Source organism: Corvus hawaiiensis, chromosome 19, assembly GCF_020740725.1.
Source record: "Corvus hawaiiensis isolate bCorHaw1 chromosome 19, bCorHaw1.pri.cur, whole genome shotgun sequence".
Taxonomy (NCBI): Eukaryota; Metazoa; Chordata; class Aves; order Passeriformes; family Corvidae; genus Corvus; species Corvus hawaiiensis.
The window spans coordinates 8,729,431-8,756,832 of NC_063231.1; the positions used below are offsets into that span (position 1 = coordinate 8,729,431).

A 27,402-nucleotide genomic window follows, 5' to 3' on the forward strand; every position below is an offset into this window, starting at 1 on the left:
GGCCTCCCTGAGTGCTGTTAATCCCCCCAGCAGTCTGCAGATGTCCCATGGATGACATTCAAATCCCTCCTGTTCAGTCCCCTCCGGTGCTCCCTGGTTTGTGTCTCACAAGGAAGGGTGACTTCCAGCCCCTGATTTACCTTCTCTGTGCCACTTACTGCCTCCTTTTTCATGTGCATGGATCATATCCCCGCATATTTATCTCATCTTCAAAATAAATGTTCCCCCTCATCCTTCAGTCTCTGCTCATCTGCAAGTCTTGCAGTGTCTCCAATAATTTTTGCTGCCTATCTCTTGACCCCTTCTATTCCTGCTGTATCTTTTTGAGATGGATTGACTAGAAACGAACACGCCATCCCAGGCAGGACCACTGCACTGATTTATGTGCTGGCATTAGAATACTCTCTGCAATCTTTTTAACCCCATTCTTCCTCAGATTTCCTTGGCTTGTCTGGTGGTGGCTGTACACAGAGAGCAGAGATTTGCACGAAGATGTCTCTGCTGATGCTTCTCTCCTCTTCCCAAACATTTACAGCTAATTTAGACCTCATCACGCTCCCGGTGCTCCTTCTCACCTGCAGCAAGCTTTGCATTTGCCTCTCTGCCCATCAGCGCACTGCCCAGCCCTCCAGCTTTATCAGGGAAAACCCTCGGGAGGTTTTCCACCTCTCCTCTTGACAAACCAAAGGCATTTGCAAGTTTTGCTTTTCGCCCATTCACCTTTTATTTTTCCCCAGCTCATAAACAACTGCATTGCATAGCGCCATGTCCCAAGCACATCTCTGTGGTAAACCTGCCGCAAAATTCTTTTTCCCGTTGCCTTTCAGATGGTTTCTCCCCTCATCAGCGGCCTCCCCTTCTCCCAGTGCTCCCATTTTCCCATTTTCAGCCCAGGCGGTACAAAGGGCACTGACAATTCCCCTGGTGAGGCCACAAAGGGGAGGCTGAAAGGTTTTCCTTCCTCCCTGGCATTAGAGATTTGAGACAGAACAAAGACAAAGGATGGAGAAGAGGGTGGGGAACGCTAATCTGAGACTCTGGATTTGGGCTCCGGCTTCCCTGGAGAACAGAACCGCAGCACTAAAGCACAGGGGGAAGGATCACAACCATCTGGGGCAGAATAAAGCCACTCTCCAAGGAAAGTCCTTCCATGCACCCACCCATCCCTTGTCTGCATCCAAGCCCGGGCAGCAGATGCCTGTCCACACTTCCACCACAGTCCTGGCCAGCATGGGGGTCCCCGTTCCTGCTGGGCAAAGCTGGGAGCAGAACTGGCTGCTGGAGACACATCTCCGTGTTTTTCCAAGAATTGGAAATGTGTTTCCCCCCTCGCCAGACATGTTTCTATTCAAATCAGCATCAGCCATTCTGCGAGATATTTGCCTTCCTGCATTTATTTCCCAGTAACAAAGCTGTCCTCAGCTTTTTAGAGCTGGTATTTTTATTTTATTTAGTTAATATTTTTAAACATTACTACTGCTATAATAAATGTTAACTATTTGTGCAGAGCTCTCATTGCCTTGGCAGGGGCCTTTATGTGTGCAAAATAACAGCAAATCATAATAAATAATAATAATAAATTATTATGGTTGATTACAAGGGAATGTGATACATTTTTATAAGCTCTAGACCACCTACAGCTCACAAAATATAATGGGAAACATTAAGCCTTTAACTGGTTTTATACATTCCCTTCCCCCTCTTTCACTCCCCATGTTCTGTAATAGATTTACAAACAGTGTAAGGGGGGAAAAAAATCTTCCCTTATAAGAATAGCATCAAAATTCTCCTCAGCTTTCCAGCTGCTGAGTGTTTCTGAAGCCTTCAGTGAAATGCAATTAGTATCTTTTACCGCCTGCCTTCTGGGGATACTGACATTATTATCTTATTGCAGTTTCACCTTGACATGCAGATCACAAGGCAGCGAGCTGGATTCCGTCTCCAGACGCCTTGAATTGTGGCATTGCCCCAGCTGGCTCAGAGAGTCGAGAAAGGAGAAGGAGGAAAAAAGGAGAGAAGAGCCATTTTCTCATCCTGTGGATCTCAGCTTTAAAAAAAAAAAAAGCACAAATAAATACAAGGAAATGGGAGCTGTGGGGGGAAAAAGTGTGTTCTTGCTCAGCCCCAAGGAGGATGGGGATGGCCAAGGGGGGATCTGCTCTGTGCCAGCCCCAGGCTGCCAGCACAGGCCTGGGCTTCCAGCAGGACCTGCTCCCCTCCCCTCCAGCTCCCAGCAGGCTTCAATTCCATATGGACGCAGTCCCAGATCTCTGTGTTTCACTGCAAAGGGGAAGGGAAAAAAGAAGGAAGAGAGAGGATGAGAGAAGGAAAATCCCACCGTCAGAACTGCTTTACACGTGAGGAATGAGCAGAGGGACCCACGTGTCCCTCCCTACCTGTGCTGGTGAGTTTGGCCCTGTCAGTGCCGAGCCATCCAACGGGGAATGGCTGCAGCCACACGTGCCTCTCCTCTGAGGTTTTTCTGATCAGCAGAACGTGACATTAACCTTCAGAATATCCCCCTGAAAGAGTTGGCTTTCCTCTTTCTTCCAGGCAGCATTTCTCCAGCCCTCAGAGCAGTTTTGGGGAAGCCCTGAGCCTGTGCCTCCCCATCCCTGCAGCATTTTGGGTGGGAGCACCAGCCTGAAACTTGCCCTGGAGACCATGAGATGGGTGAGGATTGGAACCCACCTGCCTGTTCATGGTCTCCTCTAAAGCAACCCAAACCTTGGAAGCTAAAGCTTCCAATATCCTTGAGTTTAAACCAATAACTGTTTAAAAACCCGCTGTTAATCTTACTGAACCCTGATGGATCCATTACCACAGCTGGGAAGCAATATTTACTTGGAATGCACAAAGTGGATGGAGGGAACCTGGGTGGCTTCACCTTCCACAGGTCTGACCCTGGGCAGGTGTGGTGACCCCTGTGTTGGTCAGAGGTGCCACAGCTGGAGATGTGGTGCAGGTGCAAGGCCTGGAGCTGCAGGAATTGTGTTCCAAATTACAGATGGAATCAGCTGAAAATCTAGCCTGTTCCCTGCTTTCCTTCAGCCCATTCCTATTACTCTTAATTAACGCTAATTCTCTGCACACAGCTCCAATGGTCTCAAACCTCTGAGAAAGCACCAAGTTTAAGTATTGAGGTCTCTGTACCCCCACGAGGGCTGAGACAGGAAGCCTCGAAGGATTCACACCCAGGGATATCTCTCCAGAACTGCCTTTCTCACTTCAAGTTCAAGTCCTTTTCATTCCAGTAGGAAATTTTTAATCATCCCAACAGCCTCCTCTAGAGTGCCAGTGAGGGCTGGAACCAGCTGAGCTTTAAGGCCCCTTCCAACCCAAACCATTCTGGGATTCTGTGAAAAGGGAAGAGAAAGTTTCCAGGTACTTGGTTACTTCCAGTTCCCTTCCCATCCAAACCCAGAGAGGTGCAAAAGAAATCTCCAACCTCCCAGTGCCCCTGATGCCCCTCCCCTGTACCTGGCCAGCCTGCTGGCATTGGGTTGACACTCCAAAACCCAGCTCACAGCTCTGTCTGCTCAAGGCAGCAGCATCACACCCACCTCAAAGCTGCACCTCTTTGCCAGGTTAACTGATTATAAACATAAAATCCAAGTCATATAAATGTGATCTGGACCAAAAGAGAGCTCTCAGCTACTGGCAGAGTCCACAGTGCCTCTCTGGAGAGGACCAGGCAGGATATTTGGCGTTCTAATGCACCAAGAGCACTAACAGAGCAGGCTTGGAAGAACCCAAGCATCACCCCAGCTGCCTTGCCTTGCCCCATGGTGGTTTCTGATGAACAATCACAATAGCCCAGCCTGTAACACTCTCATTTTTCTGTCCAAATGGGGTTGGGGTTGGTGTTGTAAAAGAGGCACCATGCAAGGAATCCCTCTGTCTCATGGAACGTCTGTACATTTTTTTTCATTTCAAAATATTTGGAAAGAAGGGACGGTTAAACAAAAAAACAAATACTAAATAAACCTCCTTGTTTTTCCGATGCTAGACTGGCACGGGAAGCTTGTAAGAATTAGTGATTCCAGGGAGCAACTGGCTAATTTCCAAGGGAATATGGAGAGAGAGAAGAGAGGAACAGCAGTAATTTACAGCTTAACCCATTTGTATTTCCTCTTTACAGCTCTCATCTGGATTACCAAATGCAAATTATTTATGGTATTTTATTGGCAAACCCTTTTAGTGTGCTGGTATGTGAAATTCCTTCCAAAATCCCAGCTTTGCAGCTAAGGGGCTGCACCCCTCTTGGTCTTACTTCAAAAGGTGAGGATCCCTCCAAGATTTGGGTGGGCACCATCACCTTTACCCCGTCACAGGACACAGCCACCAGCACCACAGCACAGAGCCCATCTCTCTTTGGCATCATCACAAAGACGTCCTGAACTATTGTTTTCTCCTCTTCTTGTGATCATCATGTGGATGCAACACGAATGCAAAAGAACACAGCTGGTATTGAGACTGTTGCTTTCAAGATTCTGGGAGAGGATCAAATGAAGGAGAAAATTAAATTAAAAAAGCAGCACTTAATTATGTAGGCTGCTTTTGTGCTCTCTCCTTCCTCTATGTAGTAGTTTCCACCTGAAAATCTTTGAGCACTTTAGAGCTGGTAATTAAATCTCGGAACTACTGCAGGGAAGGATGCAAGGAAAGCATATGCAGCTCACTTGATTTGTGGGTTTGATTATACATTAACTTTGCGTCTCTCCAGCCCTCTGCTCTGCCAGGACACTCCTTGAGTTAACCCCAGGTCTGCACAGATGCTTGCAATGCTGTCCCTCAGCGAGGGGCTCTGCTAACAGGGGAGTTGCACATGGGATTGGGTGGGAGCAGGGATGTATGGATGGTCCTCCTGGGCACCCAGCCCCACGTGCTGGGTATGGGGAAAGTGTTCTGGGGCAACCACAGCGCCAGGAGCCTCCCAGCTCTGGGCACCCCACCTGCACCAGCAGAAAAGTGCTGCTCCCCCAGCATTTCCTCTGTTCCTCTGTGGACCCACCCACTGTGGTGGCAAAACCTGACATGAGGGTGTTGGCTTGGAAAGCTGTGTCACCTCCCTTCCTCCACTGGGGATGTTTGAAACCAGCAGTTAGGTCAGGGTACAACATGGGGGCCACCAAGAGCTGAGTTTATCCCCCATCAAAGCAATCCACAGGATGATACTCAGAAATGCCCAAAAATCCTGTGGACACAGGGCTTGGTAACTCCCAGTTCCAGGGCACAAACCCCCAGCTGCGCTCACCTGAGCTGAGCACCTTGAGCTGAGCTCCTCATGGGCCAAACACTTCTCAGCAGGGAGGGCTCCTCTATCAGGGTGGATCTTTCCCCTGTCAGCAGCCCTGGAGCTGGGATCCACCCTGCCAGGACAGCCTTTTTGGGGATCCACCCTGCCAGGACAGCCTTTTGGCACAACAGCAGCCTCTGTGTCATCACCATGTTGCTTCAGAGAGGACTGGCCTGGTGGCATTTGAGAGAAGCTGTTGAAGAGCGGCTTCAGCAAATGTGGTTGTTGAAGATGTTATTTTCAGAGAGCAGTGAAAGCTCATCTGGCAATCCAAAGCATTAGCAGGAGTCCTGGCAGTGGATCCCAGAGATGACGGAAATTAAAATGTCCTTGAAAGCATAATCAGAGCTGTGGCTGGCACAGATGCTGTTGCAATACCCAGACAGCTCCAAAGAGAGGGATCTTCTGGAAAAGTGCAGTTTCATGGCATGACAAAGCCCAGCTCATGTTTTCAGCCTCCTGATATGAAACCATGTCTGCTTCTCCTGGCTTGCTGCTCGTGCAGAAGCCTCTAGGGAGGCTGAGATGGAGAGGACACCAAAGTGCCTCTCATGTTGGCCCAGGGGCTGCTCTGCAGCTGCCTGGGAGCTGTGGAATCAGCAGGGCTGCTGCCTGAGCTCACAGAAGACACAGCACAAAGTGGAAGGGGACAAGATGCCAGAGAGGGACCCACTGCTCAGTGTGGATGTGACATCAGCCCTGGCTGCAGGGTCCCTGCCCACAGGAATCAGCAGCTGAAAGGATCCATTACAGTAGCCCTAGTGTGCTCTAACAGTGAGGAAATACCTTAGGAGTCAAGAGATACTTGACTTTTTAACAGTCCAGGAAGGTTCTATGGTTTTACATTTTGTTTTGGATACCAAAGGCCTGATTTTTTTCCTTATTTGTTCCAAGAAAAGCAGGACTAACCCAGCAACACCAGCTGGTCTGGTCAGGAAGGTGCTTCTCTGTGCCACCAAAAATGCTCAAATGGAGACAAAAGCCAAAGCTTCAGTTTTGTGTTTAAAACAAAATTTAAAACTGGAGAGGATGGCAAACAGCAATTAGTATTGCTAATGAGAGTCTTTGAAAGCTTTTTAAACATAACTATAACATATTTAAAATCTGACTGTAAAGAAAAAAAATCTAGAGTGGGCTAAGAACGTCAGAACAGATGTTGCTCCTCCTCCCTTCAGAGAAAATTTTGCCAACCATTTTGAAATGAGATTTCGCTGAGCTCAGAGTAATTCTATGAAAAACTCCAGGTGAATTGAAACAACCTTTTCCCCTGGAAGCTGTTCCAACAGCTGAGCTCCCTGAAGGACCAGCTGCAGCTCTGGGGCCTGGCCACAGGCAGAGGGGCAGAGGGGCAGCGCTTCTCTGCTCGCAACACCTTGGCCAGTCCTTGCAAGAACATTTTTCGCAGACCCACCTTGGCAACCTTGGGCTTGGGGTTTTTAGGTTGAGTTTTTTTGGTTGGTTGTTTTTCCCCCCCCCCACTGGCTTCCTGCCCTCAAACATAATTTTCATGCACAGGATCAGTGGAAGGGACAGATCCATCTCCTGGTGCGTTACAGGCAGAGGGACTCGGTCCATGCCTGGGGAACAAGATCAGGAGACCAAGCCTGGTCTCCAGCAGCCCTGTAGGGATCACACATGGTGTGCTCTGTCCTCTTCCTCCACACAACCCCTCAGATCCTTCCCACTCCCTCCTGGGACTGGACTCCCATGGAAAGAATCGGGAGAAGAGTCAACTCAGCCCCACCAGCGCCAGCAAGGAGGGTCTCAAAGAGCAAGAGCCCGTCAGGGTGAAGCTTTGCAGTTTTTGGCCTGCAACTGAGAAGAAGAGGAGTAAGGATGCATCTAACACAGAGAATGAACTCCAGAGTGGGCGCTGAGTTCAATTCCACCTTCACCCTGCCAGCACAGGGTACAAGGAAGCTGCCCACACATTGATTACAGAGCAGGTGGATGGCCCTGGCTGCATCTTTCCAAAGGCAGCTCATCCGTCCTCCTTCCCGGGAGAGCTTTCTGCTGGAGGCTCTGGAGCTGGCGGTGTTGGCCTCCAGCCCAGCCAGATGTGGCTCAGAGAAACCAGATTTCAGTGTGACCAGGGGTGTCCTGTTTCCTGAAAAGGGGGTCCTGCAGTAATTTCTGGTCCAGGCAGCTCGGGCAGGTCTCCTGTGTCTTCGTGATAATATTTGCACAGTTTGAGTTTGAGCTGATAAAAGAATCCATGATTTTAAGTGCTCAGGACTGCCGGCAAATATAGGAAATAGGTAGGGCTTATTTGCCAGAGCATTCAGCATTTGCTGCAGAGGTTTCACTCTTTCTCCACCCAAGATACCCGGGAAGAAAAACATTGATAGCGAAGATTTAATCGTTCCCATGCTTAAAGACAATATGCCTTTTAATGCCCAGCAGTACCACCTTGGGAGGCATTTTAATACCAATTACAGCTTTCATTCCGCAGCACTGCCCCAAAACCCCCCTTTTCCCACCACAAACCCTGACGCAATGAGCCCATCTGAGCAGGGCCAGCCCTGAAATTTCCACTTCTCCAGCGAGACCGGCCCCGATTGTGCTCCCAGACTCTCTTGTGATGTTAAGGGCGATAGATAAAAATAACTCCGACTCCATTGTTCTGCTATTTATACACTGAAAAGTCAACAGCATAAAGGCGAGCAGCCCTTGGGCAGTGCGAGAGTTGATGACCCTGTTCCTCCCGCTTGTCCTTGGAGGTGCCGTGGGGGGAGGACCGCAGGGCAGAGGAAATCAGGCTGTTTGAAGATAAAGAGGCTTTTCAAAAGCCCAAAGGGCAGCTCAGCCTGCAGCTCGCAGGGTAAAGAGCCCCATCGGGGCCATTGTGTTCCCAGTGCCAAGCAAGCCCATGACAAAGGCTGGGGGCAGCCCGAGGTGGGGGCTGCGGTCGGGGTATCAGCCCCAAGAGCACGGGGCTTCAGGGCGGCGATGAATAGAAAATCTCCCTCCAAAGAAACAGATGGGTCTGAATACAGATGCAAAGCGACCCTCATCCCAAGGCCATCAAAGAAAACCAGTCTCTCCAGACTTAAAGTCTGGGAGATAATAGGGGCTTTTCAGGCACGTAAAAACGGAATTTCCTCCTGGTCAGGCATTACCCACAGGAAACAAAACTCCTCTGCCAAATCCAGCTTCCCAAAATGCCCCTGATTTACTAAGCAACAGCTTTATATTGTCATTTTGGTAGGGAAACCACCGAATTCCGTGGGTTTAGTGCGGGAAAAGGGACGGGCATGGGGCAAACTGAGCCTGGTGGGAGTCACCCAGTGCGTGGTTCTGCAAAACAACAGAACAGAACAGAACACAACACAACACAACACAACAAAGGAGTGTCCAGAGAGACCAAGTGACCAGCCAGGTACATCCGCGGGGTTCTCTGGGGAGAACGCATCACCGAAGTGAGAATTAGGCAGCAAAATTAATTTTCAGAGACAGAAAATACGTTCAGCTGACACAAACACCGTTCAGAATGGAGGGATGAGCTCTGCTCATTTACTTTGAAATTCTCCATTAACTACTGCACGCTAATTATCTCCCTTTCCGGGTTTGGGCTCTTATTTATTTATTTATTTTCCACTGGAAAATTTTGTTCATCTTGAAGCCAAATAAGTGCCAAGAAAATCCTGCCACCCACTACATTTATGATCAAAATAACCATTTCTTTTGATAAGTTCCTGCAGTTACAGTGGCCCAGCGAAAATGTATTCAGTGAAGATCACTCACTGCTGAATACTTTCCTCACTTCTTCCCTCAAACCGGTGATGTCTTTTTTTTTTTCCTTGTATAAACAGGGTACTTTTTAATGGGGTAATTTGTACTACAAACTCCTGAAAACATGTTCTGATTTTTTTTTTTTTTTTTTTTTTTGTGATTCCTAAAGCCCTGGTTTTGAAACACACACAGATAAAAGTGCTTTGAGGATTTTATTTCTGTGCCTCCAGATTGCTCACTAGAGAGCCAAAAGTCACTCCTCGCCTCTCAATCAAGGCCTGAGCAAAATTTAGACCCTTGCACAGATAATCAGACTTGTCAGGTTACTCTGAAAGGCAGGAAGACCTGGGCCAACATTTTCCAAGATGCTGACATTACACGCTCCAGGTTCTGCAGAACTTTAGGGAGGGTTTAAACACAAATTTATCTGTGGAAGAGGAAAGTTTTACTCCTATTTCTAAGCAGGGCAGAGTGAGATAAAGGAATGATTTGTTGCTCTAGGAAGGTACCCACCAAAAAGGTGTGAAACTGAGTTATGTAGGGCTGGGCCGAAAGTGTCACCCCGTTGTCACTTCACTCCTCTCATCCTACCAATCTTCATTTGTCCTCCTCACCCATCTGCTCCCTCCCGACACGGAGCAGGATGGATGGCACAGACAGGGGCTCTCTGGCGGTGTTCTGCTCCTGCCATTTGTTTAAGACATCTCATTTGGGATCCTTGCCCACTGCAAACAGCCACACAAAGCCACCCTGAGCTTCCAAAAGAGCAGGGCTTGGGGGAAACACTTGAGATTTGGATGGCTGAAACATCAGGATCCCAAGCATGTGCCTGGAAGGTGCTATTGGATCGCCATTTCTATAGCTAAACCCTGGATTTTGACTACTTCCACTTGGAGTCATCCCAGGAGAAAAGGAGTTGGGTTTTTGGAGATGCAGAGTGACCACCACCCCACTGATGGGAGCATCGTGGGCTCCTGCAGCCCAGGCCACCAATGTCCCAGCTAGAGGAGCCCTGTGCTGGGCACTGGTCCTGCCCAGCAGACAGAAATGAGGAGAGCTCTTGTTCTCATGGCAGGCCAAATGGATCAAGGGTGAAATCAGCTGAGCTGAGGGAAATCAACCATTAGTGGCCCCAAACACCAGAAACTTCCACCCTCTGCAGGTAACCTGGAATTAGAGACCCAAAATGGACGTGAAGAGGCAGAAATACGGATTTTGTATCTGAAACAACGCCAGTGCTGTCTCCCACCATCACGTGAACACCCCAGTTCTGTCACTAAGCACCTCAAATTTCTGCAGGTTTTTAACTTCACTTCCTGTGGACATCCTCTGTCCTTTGGGAATAACCAAACCAGATCAAAGAAAATGCCTCCCCGGTTAATCTTAAAATGTGTTCTCTTCCTATTTCCCCAGGGATCTCTTCACCTCTGTCATGCCCCAATCATCACCCATTGCATGTGGCCGTTGGGAAAGTTACTCCCAAAACATTAATGGGCTTCTGGAAACACAAAATGCAGTATCTGAACCTTGTTGGAAATGATGTAACTTTCCTAATTAATTTTAATTTGTTGTATTTAATTGCAGGCGGTGCCCACCTTAAGCCAGCACTAGTGAAGTTGCTTCACAGGCTCTTATCATTATTTTAATGATTAAATCACCAAAACCTTATGTTTGTTAAAACTAACCCTGACAAGCTTCAGTAAACAAAGCCAAAGTGAGTTGAAGATTGCATCTGAGATCTTAAATTTATGGCCATTCAAGGAGGTTGGAGTAACCAGAAGATACAGAGAAGATGAAGGCCTGGAAAGCTGGAGATTCCTCACCCAAGAAAAAGATGCTAATAGGCCAAAAGAATGTGGAGCAAAGTAGCATGAAGAGTGAGAAATCAATAACCAGGAGAGGATAGAATGCTAATTAATGAAGATAATTATGCAACTTTGAACCAAAGAACATGAATTTCTTTGTTTGTTAAAAATGTATGAATGAGTGAAAGAGTTTTGTACCATCATCTGTGTGGAGGCCAGAACTTTGTCAGCCACACACACCCCTCTTGGCCAAGAATAAAGTAATGCCCTACTCTCTAACATCAAAAAGATGGTTTAGGGAGTCTTATTTACCCCAATGATTTCTGAGGAACTGGGTAACAACCTCAGCCTGACATTCACCTCACCTGATACCTGATATCCACCACTGAGGGTGATGCTGGAGTGGGACCTAGGGCTCCTGACTGGAGGGTAGAGGAGAAATAACTGGACAAACAGTTTAGTAAAAGGTTGTAAAAAACCATCCCAACTGGCCCCAGTACTTTCCAAAGCCCAAAATGGGTCTTTCCCCCTTATTAGGCACCCATCTGTGTCCCCCAGCTCTAATTAAGCATCTGCTCTGCAAGAAGCTAACAAGTTCTTTTGCTGATAATCCCGACCAGCTTGGCAGCATTATTTATAACACAGCCAGGGCGAGCCCCTGCTCCGGCCGAGCCGCTTCGTTGTTGCAGTGAGATGTAGCTATATCATTATTTTAGGAGACATATAAAATATAATCCAATTACGTGGCGGATACATGGAATTCCCAATGATTTCAGAGCTTTATTCAGGAGCGGGGAAAAGATTTAAAGAGACAGGTTGTCACTGGGCATCAAAGGATTTGGGATGGTATTTAGGATAACAGTTTATAGACATGGAGCAAATCCTATTATAATGCCACATGGCCTTCAGGCTGTCACAGTGGCTGGTACAGTGCATGTCTGGGCAAAGATGCCAGCCAGGAGCGTGGTCACCTCAGAGGTGTGTCCTGTGGGAGCTGGCAGATTTTGTGTGTAGCACCTCGACAGCCTCTGCGTCACCCTCAGCTCTGTGGTGTCCTCCTTGCCTGCTGGATCCAGGGGTATGGAGCACCCTGAGCCTAAAAGGGATAAGTTTGGGTTTACCCTGCAATCCCTCAAGGACATGGCAGGGAAAGAACGGGACCAGAGGAGTGAAAATGGGCATTTACCAAGGCTCAGGGTCTGCGACCATGGAAAGGACCACAGTGACAGCTGTGATGTCTCAGTTTGGTCCAGAGCTCTCTTTCCAAGGGGTTGAGTCAAATTCTGTGGACAAGCAGCCTCTCCATGTGCTTCACCCAGCTTTGGTTTGGGCCTGGCAACCATGGGAGAAATGGAGAGGAGAGCTGGGAGCTCAGAGAACCACTCAGAGCACAAGCACTGTTTGGGGCTTTTTTGCACGTGACTCACGATCAACACAACTCCAAGGCCTGTGAAAGCACAAAGGCTGATCCCTGGCCCAGGGGACTCTCAGGTGCCGTGGGGATGAGCTCAGGAAACAGCCTGGATGGCTGGCCACGCCACACCCGTGTGTCAGACCCCACCAGGAGCTGCTGGTGGCACTGCAAAATTCCATCCCGAGCTGCTGTGGCTGAGCAGGGACCCTCAGCCCAAGCTGCTGCACCCGAGGTGCTGGGGGGAACATGAACCATCTTCACCACCCCCTCAGCCTCCAGTCAATCAACAAAAGCCATCCCTGCTGCCCTTTGCTTTTTTCTCTTTGTTTGCTCTTTCCCCTCAGCAGCACTCACAAGTTTCACACTCCTCTGGTGACAGCTGTCCCTCCACAGCAGCTCCCATCTCTGCTCACCAGCCAGCCCTCACACTTGTATTTTGGATCCCTGGTCCTTGGTGGCACATGGGACCCTGCCATGGTGGCACCCGTGTCCCAGCAAGGTGACGCACACCGAGATGCCACTCCACTGTGGTGGACGAGGATTAAAGGAATAAAAAAAAAATTTGTTGAACAGGAGATACTTTCCTTTGTGTGCCATCCCTGGGGAGCTGGGAGGACCAGCAGCAGGAGTACAAAAAGTCCTGGATAGTTTATAAAACTAAAGAGATTCATTAGGGTCTGAGACATCCAGCACAGCAAAATGAAACCCCAGCCTGCTTGTATGGAGAGTGAGGATATCTGCGATTTACAGCAATGACAAGGGTTTTTTTTCCCTTTTCTTTTTTAAATACATGTTAATCCAGCTGGTGCAGTGACAGTAACACCCCAGCATCCTTCCCTGGGGAAGCCCTGGCAGATTTTCCACCTCCCAGCTCAGTCCCCTGTGAGGAGCCCCACAAAGGGAGACAGAGCCCCATGCCCAGGTCACACAGACCCCGAGCTCCAGAGGGTTTTGGGGCCCTGCAGGACCGTGCTGGGGTAAATGAGGTGCAGTGATGTGGCAGCAAGGAGCAGCTCCAGCAGCAGTGACAGGGACATCCCCGCAGCTGCCAGATGGGTGCAATAAAAGGCTCATTAATGGGGATCGTTGGACCTCAATTTCAGAATGCTGGATGAAATCTCCTCAGTAAGTATCATTATTATGGCACTCTCAATCAAGTCAAGCAGCTTTATGACAAAATCAAAAGTTGTGATCCCAGCAGCAGAGGGATGGGGGAAGCAGCCCATTTATTCCTATTTATTTTACTTTGGGTTCACAGCGAGGACCCAGCAGCTGCCAGGACACAAGAATGATGGTCACATCCCCCAGGCAGCTGGGGACAGCTTTAAATGTCATCACAGGCCTCTGCCCTCTCAACCCCAAACTGCTCCACAGTGGGATTATGCAGATACCTCTACGCTGGCCTGTGGCTCCGGAAAAACCTCATGGAATCATTAAGGTTGGAATAGATCTCTAAAATCACCGATTCCAGCTGTTAACCCAGCGCTGACAAGCCTGCCACCATGTCTCTAAGCACCACATCTACACATCTGTTAAATCTCTCCAGGGATGGGGACTCCACCACTTGCCTGGGCAGCTGTGCCGGGGCCAGACCACCCTTTGTAGATACAAAAATGCTGCTAGCAAGGATTTTCTTGCTATTTTCTAAGTCTGTGAGAGACTTTTCTCTCTCACAGAAGAAGTAACAGAGTATGTAAACAACCAAACACCTGCAACCTTGAAAGTCTTGTTTATGGTACAGTAGAAAAATATTTTGACAATGGATGTTTTAGGATTTTAGCCAATCACCCCAAGGGGTGGCTGATCCTTTGTCCAATTAGACTATGAAGAAAAAAGTCTATAAAAGAGTTTGTAAAATAATTAAATAAATCAATCCTGCTGCACAATTCCTGCCTGCTGGATCTTCTCTCCTCCTCCTCCCTACGGCTGCGGGACATGGTGATATATCCTAGGGCCTAGGCCGGCAGTAATAACCCTTCCTGTGAAGAAATTTTTCCTGCTGTCCAACCTAAACCCCCCCTGCTCTGTCCCTTTCCCTTGGAGAAGAGATCAACTCCCATTTGTCTACAGCCTCCTGCCAGGGAGCTGTCAAAGTGAGAAGGTCCCCCCTGAACCTCTCTTTCTTCCAGCTCCCCCAGCTCCCTCAGCTCAGAGGCCAAACCCAGCCAGACCCATCCAGGGACATGAACAGCAACATCCCAACTTCCTACAGGGCACTTCATGCTGCATTTACTCCCTAAAACTTCTTCCAGACACCTTTTCCCATCAAAACCCTTTTCATTGATTTGCACTCCCCTGTCTCCATAATCTTCTGCCATTTTCTTGTTCCTCATGTTGCAGTTTTGCTCCACTGAACTCCACAGAGCTGAGATGCCACCAGAGAGAGCCGGTGCACACAGCAGGAACTCCCAGTGCCCATCCCAGTCCCAGCCACTCATTCCTTGGCCGAAGGTCTGATCTGTCTGCTTGTCCTTGGTCACCTCCAAAAGAAGGAGGAGCAGGATGGGTGATCACCAGGCTGGTGGAGGGGGGTAACCCAGCCAGGCTGGTGCCCTGCTGGGATGGCAAAACCCACCATCCACCACCTCCCGCTCACGGCTGTGGGCCACCAACACTGCGTGGCACAGGAGCACCATTGGGTTTGGGAACGTGACTCTCATTCCTGATGTGCATCTCAAACCATGGGTTTCTCAGCTCCCCTGGCAGCCCAGCTCAGCTGTCATCTCCACTCGAGGCAGGAGGCTGAGATTTGGGGCTGCAGAGCCGCTGCTGACTGGCAGGGAGGGAAGGAGATCAGAAGATCACTCTCTGAAGAATTAAGATCCTAATCTGCCTTAAGCTGCTCAGCACTGCCACGGGCCCTCCTGAGGCAGCAGCTCCTCTCATCCCATCGGCAAGGACAAGCAGACGAGGCAGAGCAAGGTGGAGCCTGGCATGGGGCTCACAGCCACAAAACAGAGGCTGGCAAAGTAAAGATCAAGCCTCAATTAGACTTTGCCCGTCATTATGTAGTTTGCTGTCGCCTGGGCTCATTAAAAGCCAGCTGCAGGTAGGAGGAAGCATCAGAGGGATTATCCAAACCGCAGCTGTGTGAGGAGATCTGATCTCTCTCAGCAGCAGCAGGCACAAGAGCCAAAGTCTCTTCCTGCTCCTTGGAAAAGCCGCCCATCCTGGCACTCTGCGAGGACACGGTGATCCTGCTGCCCTTGCAGCATCACCTGGGGGCAGGAGCAGCCACAGCCTCTTCCCAAATGTGCTTCTCTTCTCTTTTAATGGCATTTATGGCACCAAGGAGATACCACAGCCCACAGCAAAGCTTTTGAAAATCCCAAGGCACAGGCACACAAGGAGAAAGTGAGTCTGCCCTTGAGCCTCTGGCTGAGCACCCTGAGGCTGACAAAGGTGAGGAATGGGGATGGTATTTCCATGCTGACCCCAGGGAAACAGGGAAGCCTTGCAGGGAGTCACTGGTGCCACCACACTGGACCTCCCTGCCTGGTGGGCACCGACTGTGTGGGGTTTGTGCTTCCTTCAGGGCACTTTCATCCCAACCAGGTTCCATCAGACACCACATGCCCAATCCCTCAGCTGTCACTGCAGAGACCTGGCACTGGGCAGGAAAGGAGCATCTACAGCCTGGGCCAGAGGGGGTGACAAGGGGCAGCTCTACGTGCCTGCCATGAGCTCCTCACACAGCGAGTGGCCCATTTGGAGGCTCAGAGCTTTAAAACTCAGACATATTTTCCTTCATTACTTCTTCCACCTGGGAGCAATCTCCTGCCACTGCAGCCTGGCTGCTCAGGGGGACCTTTCCAGCCGAGTGCAGCCGTTCCTCCTCCAGCACTGCGAGTTTAGCTCCGTGCCACAGAGCTGTTTGGCTGTTCACAACCTCTCAGCATTGGGATGCTGCTGCGGGGTGCCAGTGGGAAAGGCAGGTTCCCAAAATACACTGAAATCCACACCACACAGTCCCTGCTGTGCAGCGAAGAGGAGGAAGGGAGTCGGTGAACAAATATTTGCCTGGCTACCCTGCTTTCTAGCACAGAGAGTCTGAAGAAGCAGAAGCCCAGCTTTCCAGTAAAACTCAGCCCACTGGTGCTGCCCACACTCCAAGATTGTGGCAGCTTGGTACCTTCCCAGTGTTTGGTGTCGTTTTCTATTGAAGAAGCCAACAGAATAAGGGGAAGGAGGTGGTTTCAGAGCACACAAAGCCAAACTGCTGAGTAATAAATCAGCCAACGCCTCCCTTGCTGCTCCAGGACACTGGAAGTTGTGCCAGCTGCTTTTTCTCTCAGCACTGTTGGCTTTATGCCCCCTCCAGAAGTCCCAGGACTGTTCTCACCGTGTGTCTTGAGGCACATCTGGATCACAGGGCAGAGGGTTACACTTGCAGACCAGCCAAGATGGGCCCCAAGGTGGTGGTCACCCGCTGACCTCACAGTGTCCCCTGGCTCAGGAAAGTAATTCCTCCAGCAGGAGCACTGATGAAGCCTGCTCTCCTCTGCATCATGTCTCACTGCTTGGCATTTTATCCAAGGCAGTCTGTGGGTTCAGCCTTGTAGCAGACACTAAAGAATCCAGAAGGGAGACAGATGTGAATGTCCTGACCGCGGGAGAAGCTTGTGAGACCATCCTGTTCCAGACATCAGTCACTGCACTTAGAGAAACCTTGGTCAGGAGGAGATTCTCTGGTGCCCAATATTTTAAAATGTGGCTGTATTTTCACTTGGGTTTGAGATCCCGTTCCTTAGGTGGGTGCTCTGATGCTTCACACTGCCAGAATCCACTCTGGAGCCCTGCTCAGTGGGGTCTTTCACTGCTCAGGTCTCTTTCCTTTACCTGCTCTGCAGCCTTTATGAAATGTGTAGTTAAAATCACTGAGATCTGACTCTTTCAATCACATCCCAGTGGAGCAAAGCCCTGAGCTGAGCAGGGAATAGGGAAGGCTTGACAGCCACTCTCAGCTGAGCACAAGGAGTGCAATCACCTAAGCCATGCTTCTTTAGGAGCCAGTCTAAAAATAACACAGGAAAGCTGTAGAAGTAGCTCTCGTATTTTTTGGGGTGAAACAAGTGTGGAGTTCTGATATGAATCCTTGCTCTTGCTCTCCTGACATGCTGATATTCCTCTCCCAGCCATGACCACTCTGCTTTGCCAGGTGCTGGCACCAACCAAGGAAATTCCAACGCCTGTGGCAAACTCCAGCTCAAGGCACAGCTTGTTTTCCACTGCCCAGAGCCTGCAAGTTTAAATATGGCCCCAAGTTTGAAAAGAGAGCCCTTGTTTTTCGTGGAAAGCCTCATCCATCTTAACAAATTCCGCTCCATCCAGGCTGTGTCACAGCGTGATGCTTCCTACGACCTGCCCTGCACTGCCCAGGTGCAAAATAAAAATGAGAAAAGGAGCATTGTAAGAGGAAGGCAGCATCACTGGGCTTTTCCTTCACTTCTTTCATGTCCTAGGCAGGGAGATGGAAATATTCCCAAGATTTTGACCTACCCCTACCCTTAGAAATGTGAGGCTGGTTACAAAAGCAGCGACTCAGTCAGCGATGGCTGATGCAGATGAATCCTCCACAGCAAGAGAGAAGAGCAAAACCCCAGCTCCCTGCCCAGAGCAGCACTCTGGGACAACTCTGGAAGTCTGCTGACAGCCACCAGGCTCACCTGGGCTGCAGGAGAGGGAAGGAGACCGGCTGGAGGCATTCTGTGCGTCATGCCGTGATAAACAAGGGGAAAATGATAAATAGGGAAAGACTTGCAGAGCCTTCCTCCTGTACCAAAGCCCTCGCAGCAGCAATTGCCTCTGCTCTCCTGTCACAGCACCGGCAGCTGGGAGAGGAAACGAAGCAGCAGGAGTGGGAATGATGCAGGCACACAGCCCCTGAGCTGGTGCTGTGCTCCGGGCACCCACTGGCACTCGGGAGCTGGCAGAAGGGCACTGCAACCCCAGCCACCGCTGCAGGACAGCCTGGTGCTTCTCCTGGCAGCAGCAGCAGCCACGGCCGCATCCGCCCAGCGCAGAGATGCTAATTGGGTATAAGAGAAGGGGGAAGGGGGGAGGGAGAGAAGTGAAAAAAGGAACGGGGGGGGGGGAATACTGAAGCTCCGAGTCAATGGGAAAACACTACAATCCAACGCGGGCAGGATGAAACCATCCCAGTACAACATTGTCCGGTTAAACTCGCAGCCCTGTATTATTCCCAGCTCGCATTAAGTAGCTCTGTAGTGTTAGTGCTGTTCTTGAAAGATAACTTCACCTTTGACCCCTTAAGCTCCGAGACACTCCTAAAAGTACCAGCATGTTATTATGAACAGAAGAGCAGTGTTAATGCTGAAATGCTCTATCCCCTTCTCCTCCCTCCTTGTCACCGCTGGATTTTAAAGCACAACGTTATTAAAAAAGGAAATACATGCTGGGGATGCAGCATCCCCTTCCAGCAGCAATCCCTGCGTGTGGAGGACCCCCTTGGGTCTGCACAGCGAGCGCTGAGGGGAGGCTCCTCCTGTTTCCAGCTGTCACTCCTGGGCATTTCTGTTTCTCCTGTTTCTGCTGTCTCCTCCCCGGGGCAGGACAGGATGCAGGGCAAGGGCGATGCCACAGCGGGGACCAAAGAAAGATCCCCTTCCCACACTTGAAAATATCCAAATAATTAAAAATGCCTCGAACCCAAAGCGCTCTGAAGCTGCTGAGGCACAGCTGGGGCGAGGTGCTGGCACTGAGGGAGCCAGTATTTCTCACCCTGCACAGACTGGGCTGGCGTGGGCTCCATCCAGGCCTTTCCCAAACGCCAGGAGGAACCTCTCCTCTCCCTTTCCACCCTCTCTCCTTCATCATCATCAGCTGCCTCCGTTCTTCCTCTCAGGATCTGCTGTTTTATGTTTCTGTTGCCTTCCTCAGCCTGTAAAGTCTTTTGGGGGCAGGAACAGGCTGTAATCTGTGTTTGTCAAGTGCCGTGTAAACGGCTGGCTAAATGTGTTTGTTTTCAAGCGCTTATTTGTTTTTCGAAGGGGTAGTTACAGGAAAGTACACAGCGGAATAAGTAATTGGTGCAGAGCTGGGAGAGCATGGGAGAAGCGCTGTGTCCCTGTGGAGAGAGGCAGATGGCACCAGTGTGGTTTCCCTCCTCCTTTCTTTCCCCGTCTTCACAGCCAGGGAGGGCTGGGGACAACCCCAAAGACACAAAAGATGTGTCAAAGGGCCTTGGACGGGAGCTGAGGATGCCAGGGCAGGTCACCAAGGAGTGCCCCAGGCCAGCCTCCCCCTGGGCTTTATTCCTGCGGATTCCCCTCTCCGCACTGCTCTGAATCCATGAGGATTTGCACGTCGAGGGCACATATTTTACTGCGTTCTCCTTGACAGCCATACCCCGTGTCCTTGCCGGCGCTGATTCCAGCCCCTCCTGCCCGGCTGGTACAACTAATGAAACTAATCGCTTCCACCGCAGCATCTGCGGGGCTTTGAGGGTGGAACTGAGAGCAGACCATCAGGAAACAGCCTGATTAAAAAGTACTTTGGGGAGGGGGCACTTTGCCTGAGGGTGACAACGTCTCTTACACTTGAAATGAAATATATCCTTGTAGAAGAGTGGGAAAGAAAAGAGAAAAACTTTGGCCCCTGCGGAGGTTCAGAAGCCCTTAGGCTGTTGGCCACTGGATTCATGTACACCGCGCTTTAGTGCTTTAAAAAGCGCCTAAAAAAGCAAGATACCACGAGCCGGTGGACTGTAAAATATCCTATCACCAGCCAGCCATACACAGCGGGGATGTCATGCCACGGGGTTAGCAGCAGTATCATAGGCAAGGTAAAGATGCTTCATTGCATATATTAAAGGCAGCCCGAGCCCTAAATGCACCCTAAAGAAGATGGATCTCCTCGGGAAGCTGAGATCTATTCATCACAATCTGATTCCTAAGTGTCAATTAATCTTACAGCTTGTGTGTTGTTGCCCAGCCCTGACACATCTCTCACTGTCTCTGACTTGGAAGAGTAATGGGAGACAGTGTTTGAGTATATAAAAGATAATTAATAGAAAACATCCTCCCTTTAAAAAACAACCACCAAACCAACCTTTTAGTGCAATACGTCTTTCCACCACCATCCATTTCCACAGATCCAACCCGCGGCTTCTGTCATTTGGGGAATGTTAATTGCTCGGCAGGAAACTAAGTGTTTTAAAAGGGTGAGAAGGACCCTGCTAAAGTATGCGGCCAACACAAAAGGAATGGTGATTTTTTTTAAACGCTCATTGTTCCCCTGTCAGCACCGAGCCCGTCCCCGGCTCTTGCTCTGACATTACAGAAGAGCCCCGGAGCCCCCGGCGCGGTGAGATGCAATGCAATGAGATAATGTTATTTTACTCCTAACGGAACTTGGAGGGAAATAAAGCATGGGGATGGAGCCTGTTGCTCTCAGGGAGCCATCCCGGGGTCCTGATACAGCAGCAGGGCCAGAGGATGGAGCTGCGTTTGCTGCGTGCCACTGATGGGGGCAAAGCAGGAAGGGGGCCCCCAGGGCAAGATTGGAGCACGGCAGGGAAAAGGCCCGGGAATGGGGAAAAAAAATATTCATTTCCTGTGTTAGAGAGCGGAGAGGCTCCCCAGGGGGAAGGGGTTTAGTGAAAGGTATTTCCTGGTGAACAGTAAGGACTGGGTGGAGCTGGGGTGACTGGGATTCCTGCATGGGTTTTTCAAAAGCACCCAACGTGGAGTTGGACAGGATTCCTCTTGCTCCAGGAAAAACCGCTGGGAAAGCCAGGGAGGGGGTACCTGGATGGGTCAGAGCTCAGCTGAATGTGGATGTGGCTTTGCAGGAACCGGTTTCCTGGGAAGAAGGGTGGAGGAGCTGCGTTGCCACTCAAGGCAGTAACCACGAGCATAAACGTCTCTGCTCTGTCCCCACGGGAATTGCAAAATATCCAAGTTTGGCAGCATCAGCCGGGGTGGATTCTGTCCCTTTCTCCCCAAACAGATCTGTTTGGGCTGGAATATTGCAGGAGCACGGTCCTGGTGCTGGAGGCTGCAGGGATGGAACTCCAGCTCTCAGCTGTGTCCTGACATCTGGAAGTCTTCAAACACCAAATCTAGTCAAAATCTCGGCAGAGAGCCCTGGCAGCTGCGGTGCTGTGGGCCATGGAGGATGGGGTTAGCAGAAAAGAGAAGCTTTCTTAGTCCCTTTTATAATTTTTATAATGGTCTGGGGGGTCAGCGAGAGTTCCTAAGGGTTTGTCCTTCCTGCTTTGTCTCCCGACACAATAAAACCTTAGCATAGAGTCAAGGCTTAAGAACACCTGAAACAAACCCAAGAGGCCCATGGAAAGACACTTTTCTGGGAATGCCCATCGAGTCTCTTGGGATCCTTTGACCTCTCTTGGCTCTGGCTGGTTTTGCTGAGTGTTTCTGGGGTGCTGATTCCCAAACTCTCACTGGGGGTTATGGGAATGACACACATGATCAGGGAGACATCAGAGCTCTGAATCCTCTGAACTTGCCAGCACACTCTCCCAATCCAGTCTTCATACAAAATCTGAGATTTTTTAATCAAAATTCTGTTTAAAATCAACATTTTCCTCTTGCTTAAATACCCGTTTGTTGAGAGTAAGGATTTAAATATCAACAGTTTTGACTCTTAAGTTCTTCACCTTGGTTTCTAGAAGCCACTTCTCAAGTTCCTTTCCACAATTTTTGGGTAGAGACTAATAAACAAACAAGCCTCTCCCACTTTTAGTTCCTGTGAACAGCTTTCCAGACAACACACACAAAGGAGAGCAAGTGAAGCACCCCATCACTGGGACAGCAAAGAAAGGTGCCCCTTTCCTACCCTCACCAAGAGGAAAAAACACCCACAGGGACTGTCCTGCAGAGCAAACCACTCCAGCATCACCCTGCCATGAGCAGCAGATCAAACTCCCTGATCTCCAAGGATAGGAGATACAGTTGTAAGTTTGGAAGTGAAGGCAAGAGCTGTCAGAGCCAGTCAGGTTTCATCAGCCTGAATAAACAGGCTGTGAATCTCATAATTACAGGTTCCCCCTTAGGATTTTGGCACATCTACTCCTAACCCAACCCTGGAAAGTGCAGAAGGTACAGAAATGAAACCTAATAAAGCCTAAATATTATCTCCCATATTCTGAGGCTCAGCAAAGGTTTGATTTACATTCCCAGCAAAAGGTTCTTGCATCTGGAGCAATGGCTTGTATATTGTATTTGTCTAAGATTATAGGTGCTTTATGGCATTTACTGGATCTTGTAAATATTCTGTAAAGCACAATCGACAGAACAATTATGGGAGAGGAATAACAGTTTTGAATCAACTCCTCTTGGAAGAAAAAAAATGGATTTTGCCCTTTGCTGCTGCAAATGATCTGCAACTCAGTAATGCTTAACAGCACATATGAGAAGAATACTGTCAAATTTAAACCCCCTGGCTGGTTTTTCCAAAATCTGGCCTCCCAGTTATGCTCCTGGGAAAGAGAACAGGGTCTGGGAGACTCCAGGTTATGGCAGCATGTTGGAAGAACGGGCTGTCCTGCAGGTGAGAGCAACAAACCTCACCCTCCCTGTTCATAACCAAATCTGCAGGCTGGCACCACAGATAAGACCTCTGGCTACACCCCTGGAAATGATCTCACACTCCACCTTCACTTGTGGCCTTTCCCTGTTACTTTTCCAACACAAGCAGCCGGGACAGAGCTGTGGGGCAGCTTGGTGTGAGTCAGTGCCACGTGGAAAGCCCAGCTCTGCCCCGGCTCCTGGGAGAAGCTCTTTCCTCCTGGAAGGACCATCCTCCTCTCCGGTGTGTCTGGAGCTCTCAGCAGCCTGGGAGCCGAGGGAAGAGGCAGCGTCCCCGTGTACTGTGCCACTGGTTGGGTGCTGGTGCTGGAGGGGTGATGCTCACATCCTGTTTTTAGCACAGCTTGCAGCAGGTTCCTGAGCGCAGCTGGCTGTGGGAGCAATGCCACGGTGGACAGGGATGGTAAAACCCCGCACTCAACACCGAGGTAAACAGCAGCTCGCTGGAAAAAAAACACCTTCCTGCCTTTGGGAAGCCTCCCCAAACCTCTGCAGGCAGGCAGAAAGGGTGTGAGGGCTCACAGAGGTTTAGGAGTCTCCCATGCCCAGCTTCTCCTGCCCAAAGCAGCTCCCAGCCTCCATCCCAGCTCCCTGCAGGCTGACAGAGGCTCCCTCGGGACCAGCCTGGTGTCAGAGGAGTGCAGAGAGCAGCGAGCAGGGCACAGACACATCCCAGAGACAAACACAGCTGCTCTGGTGCCTCCCCAGGATGAGGGGTCAGCACAGCCGGCTCAGGGATCCCTGGAACAGCTCTGCCGTGTGTCTGTGCGGGCAGAGATCCAGCACACAGGGCCGGAATTGCCAGCAGACCCTGGCTGCCAGCCTGGCCCCAAATCTGTGCTCTGTAGGCACTGAGGTGTCTCCATCCCCACGTGCCAGCCCTGCAGGCAGCAGGAACCTCTGCCAGGCATCCCTTCTCAGACCCAGAGGGGCTGGATGGTGCTTGGAGGGTGGAAATGTGACCTTCCCTCGCCATGTGTTCCTCATTCTGTGAAATACCTGAATTCCAGTGCTTTCCCACTCCATAAAATCTGAAGGTCTGAGCTCCAGTGCTCCTGCAGAGGAGGTGGGAGGCAGCTTGAGGAGCCCTTTGAGAGGACAGGGCAAAGTCAGTCTCGTGTGCAGTCCATGGAGAACGAAGGTGGCTCTGGGCACATGGGATTACCTGGCCCATCCCTGCAGCTCTGCATGCAGCACGATCAGAAAGCACAGGCACCTTTGGCCTCAGCTCAGTGACCCTGGGACCCTCACCTGCCTCCCCCTGGACACTGTGCAGCTCTCAGCAGACCCTCAGTGATGCCCAGACGCTGGTGCTGTGCAAAGCATCTGCCTTGTAGTGGGCAGGGACTCGGGGGATGGCCCCACCACTGAAATGGTCTCTGCCCCAGCCCTGGCTCTTGCCCTGCCTGATTTGAGGCATTAAATTCACCTGATGTTTCCTCTCTGGGGCAGGCAGTGGAGGTGCTTCTAAAGGAATCCAAATGGAATCACAGAAAACAGGAGGAAAATCTCTCTGCAGGCAACTGGAGTGCAACCCTTTTGGAAAAGTCCCACATGTGTCAGTGGTGTTGGTCCTGACACAACCTGCCTGAGACAAAAACAAGCTGGGGAGGGTGGAAGCCCCATGGGCGGTTTTTGGGGCATCACTGGGCCAGAAATGCACCCTCTGAAAACCTTTCCCACCATCAGAGCCACATGCATGGGGACCCCCAACAGCTGCAGCTCTACAGCCCCAGAGGGGACGGCTGCACCCAGGAGAGGACATCTGTCCGTGGCCTGAAGCTGGAGAGGAAGTGCTTCACCATCACTCCCAGCCAAACAAAATCCCAAGTGAACCTTTCTAACAATCTGAAGCTGGGAAACGTTCCCTTGTTTTACAGGGTCGTGTTTTGTTCTGAGTTTCTCCATCTTCCCAGTTTGTCTCCAGGCTCCCTGGTTTCAGGCCAGGTCTGTCCAGTTTTCCAAGGCACACACGGATTGGGGGGTGAGTTTGAGCCACGTGAGAACTAATGAATCGTTTTCTGCCTGCATTGTGCAGTGTGAAGGACCAAGCAGTGACGTGGCTGGGTCCCAGCCTGCTGCCCCTCACCCAGCAGCCCCAGCAGGAGCAGCTCCAGTGGCATCCCATGGACATGTGTCCAGAGGCACCAGGGCTGGTGGGAGCAGGGCTGGAGCAGGAAGCAAAAGCAGCAGCTGTGGGGTGTCCTGCAGAGCTCTGCTCAGCTCTGTCCTTCATCAGCACCAAAGGGAACACTTCTCCTTCAGTATCAGCAGCAGGGATGCTGATCCCACTTCAGATGAGCTGTGAGCGTGGTGACACCATGGGTTGGCCATATAAACCCTCACAAAGGCCTGGGGGAAGCAGAACAATCTGTTCACTCTCCTGACCTTACCCATGGGCCTTGAGGCACCCCAGTCCGTGTCCTCCCAGTGCAGAAGTGGTCAGACAGTGGTGAACAGACCCTGGGACTGAGTTCCTGTGGGGTTGTCATGTCTGGGCTGATGCAAAAGGACACGTTGCAGTTTCCTCTCCTGCTCCCTTTCAGACAGCAGCCAGGATGGTAAGAGCAGCTTGAGTTTAGACAGTAAACACCACCGTGAGAACGCCCCCCAAATGTCCCAAGGATTATTCAATTATCCAATTCACTGTGGGATCTTGCTGCCTGGAGGTCTCCCCTCTAACCAGAGGATCTCCAAGATGTGAGGAGGCACCTGGAGAACTCTGCTGGGGGCTGGAGACGAGCAGGGCTGTGTCCAACCCCTGTGCAGTCGGGGTTCAGCCTGCCTCGGAGATGCACCCATGGAAAGCAGGCTCCAGTTGTGCACTGGGGAGCTCATCCCTCCCAGGATACCAAACCCACACAAGTCACACCCACAGAAGCACTGAAAGCAATAATATTTTACCACCTAATCCCACTGAGCTCTTGGCTCACCTTTTGTTCTGCCCTTCTCACACAGTAGGAGATCCTGTGTATCCTGTGAGTAGTTTGGGCAATCGGTTGTTCCTTGTGATGCTGGCAGCAGGGAGATATGAGCACCTGGGAAGTTTTATGACATTTAAACCAATGTAAATAGCAAACACCTCCTCTCGAGTCAGGGATTAACTCCAGACTCCTCTGCTTTAATGATAAATATTTTGACTCAATGAGAACAAACCAGTGTTCTTTTTTGAGTTAGCACTTCTACACTGGGGACACAATGCCTGCATCTGGCAGTGGCCAGAGGATGAAGTTTAGAGACATGAATCTGCCTGTTCCTCTTATTAATTCAATTTAAATGGATGAAAAAAAAGAACCTCCAATAGTTTAGACCACAACAGAGATGCATATTAATGTAAAGACCCAAGAGTCCTGTTAAATTTGAGGTTGTACTGGGCCTTGGACTCGATGATCCTTGTGAGTGCCTTCCAACTCAGGATATTCTGCAATTCCATGAAAATCCACTTGTAAGATACAGCAGATTCTCAAGGGTTTGGATATTTTCCACTGAGGTGTTTTGTAGCTCGAGCAGAAGCTGTGAGCTTGGCAGAGGAGTTAATGGATGGCATTCTTGGAGGTAAGGTCTGAGTCAAGGTGGGTGAGTCCAGACCATGCAACAACCCATATGCATTATAGGCCTGTCCACACATTTACTGCACCCAGAACTGGGCAGAAATCCCTGAAGATGAGCAATAACTGAGATCATCTCCCACTGCATTCCACTGAGCCCTGGTGCAAAGCTGCTCAAGGAAAAGGCTCTGCTCTACTGCACCAAGAGGAGAAGAGGGATGTTTCAGCAGTAAAACAGAAATTTAAGAAGCAGGATAATTTTGGTTACTTTTTTTTAAAAAACGGAAAACATAGGAGAAGTGAAAATCCAGTGGGTTCTGTCACCCATTGCTGGTGACATTTCAGAGTGAGGGTAAAACCAGGGGAAAGCACCAACGGAAGGAGAACTCAGCCTCTCCAGGGAAGCCCCACAAAACACAGCACTGAAGTGGAAACAGAGCCAAGACATGAAATACTCACTGAATTCCCAGCTTATCAGGCTTCCAGCATCTCCCCTTTAAAACAGATTAGAAAATCCTGCCACATCAATTTAAAATCCGTCAGAGCTTTCTCCCCTCTCGGGCACAACCAGGTTTGTCACAGCATTTGGGACACCAGCACCACCAGAATTTCCACAGGACACCCCCCATGTCAAAATCACCACGGACTGCTGTGTCCTAGGATATTTATGCAAACCAGGAGGCACGGCAGGATTTCACAGCAGGAGGACAAATTCATTTTGTAAAAGGTATTTATATAGTTCAATAGGTGTGTGCAGTGCTTTAGAGGTATAAAACATGAGATCCCTGCCCTGAGGGGCTTATAATCTAATAACATATACTAGGTAAATTAAAACATACATCACGATGGCGATGAATGCCCAGCCCAGCCGAGACGGGAGGGCATTTGAGCCATATGACAAGGCAGAACTCAATTTTCATTTTAGATTTGTAGTTTGCCTTTAAACAGCCGGCGTTCCCTAACCCCCAAGCGAGGGAGAAATTTATCAGCATTACATCTGGGGGGAGGGAGTGCTCCGACACAGGATCATTTA

The 27,402-nt window shown here is 50.1% G+C and overlaps 1 long non-coding RNA gene across 1 annotated transcript in view; it reads right to left on the bottom strand.

Moving 5' to 3' along the window:
* Positions 1-1,545: 1,545 nt before the first annotated feature.
* LOC125336001 overlaps positions 1,546-27,402 on the bottom strand; it is a 134,797-nt gene continuing 108,940 nt past the window's right edge. Inside the window, exon 3 of the long non-coding RNA XR_007207614.1 lies at positions 1,546-2,047. This is a non-coding gene — a long non-coding RNA (uncharacterized LOC125336001). The remainder of the gene's footprint in view (positions 2,048-27,402) is intronic.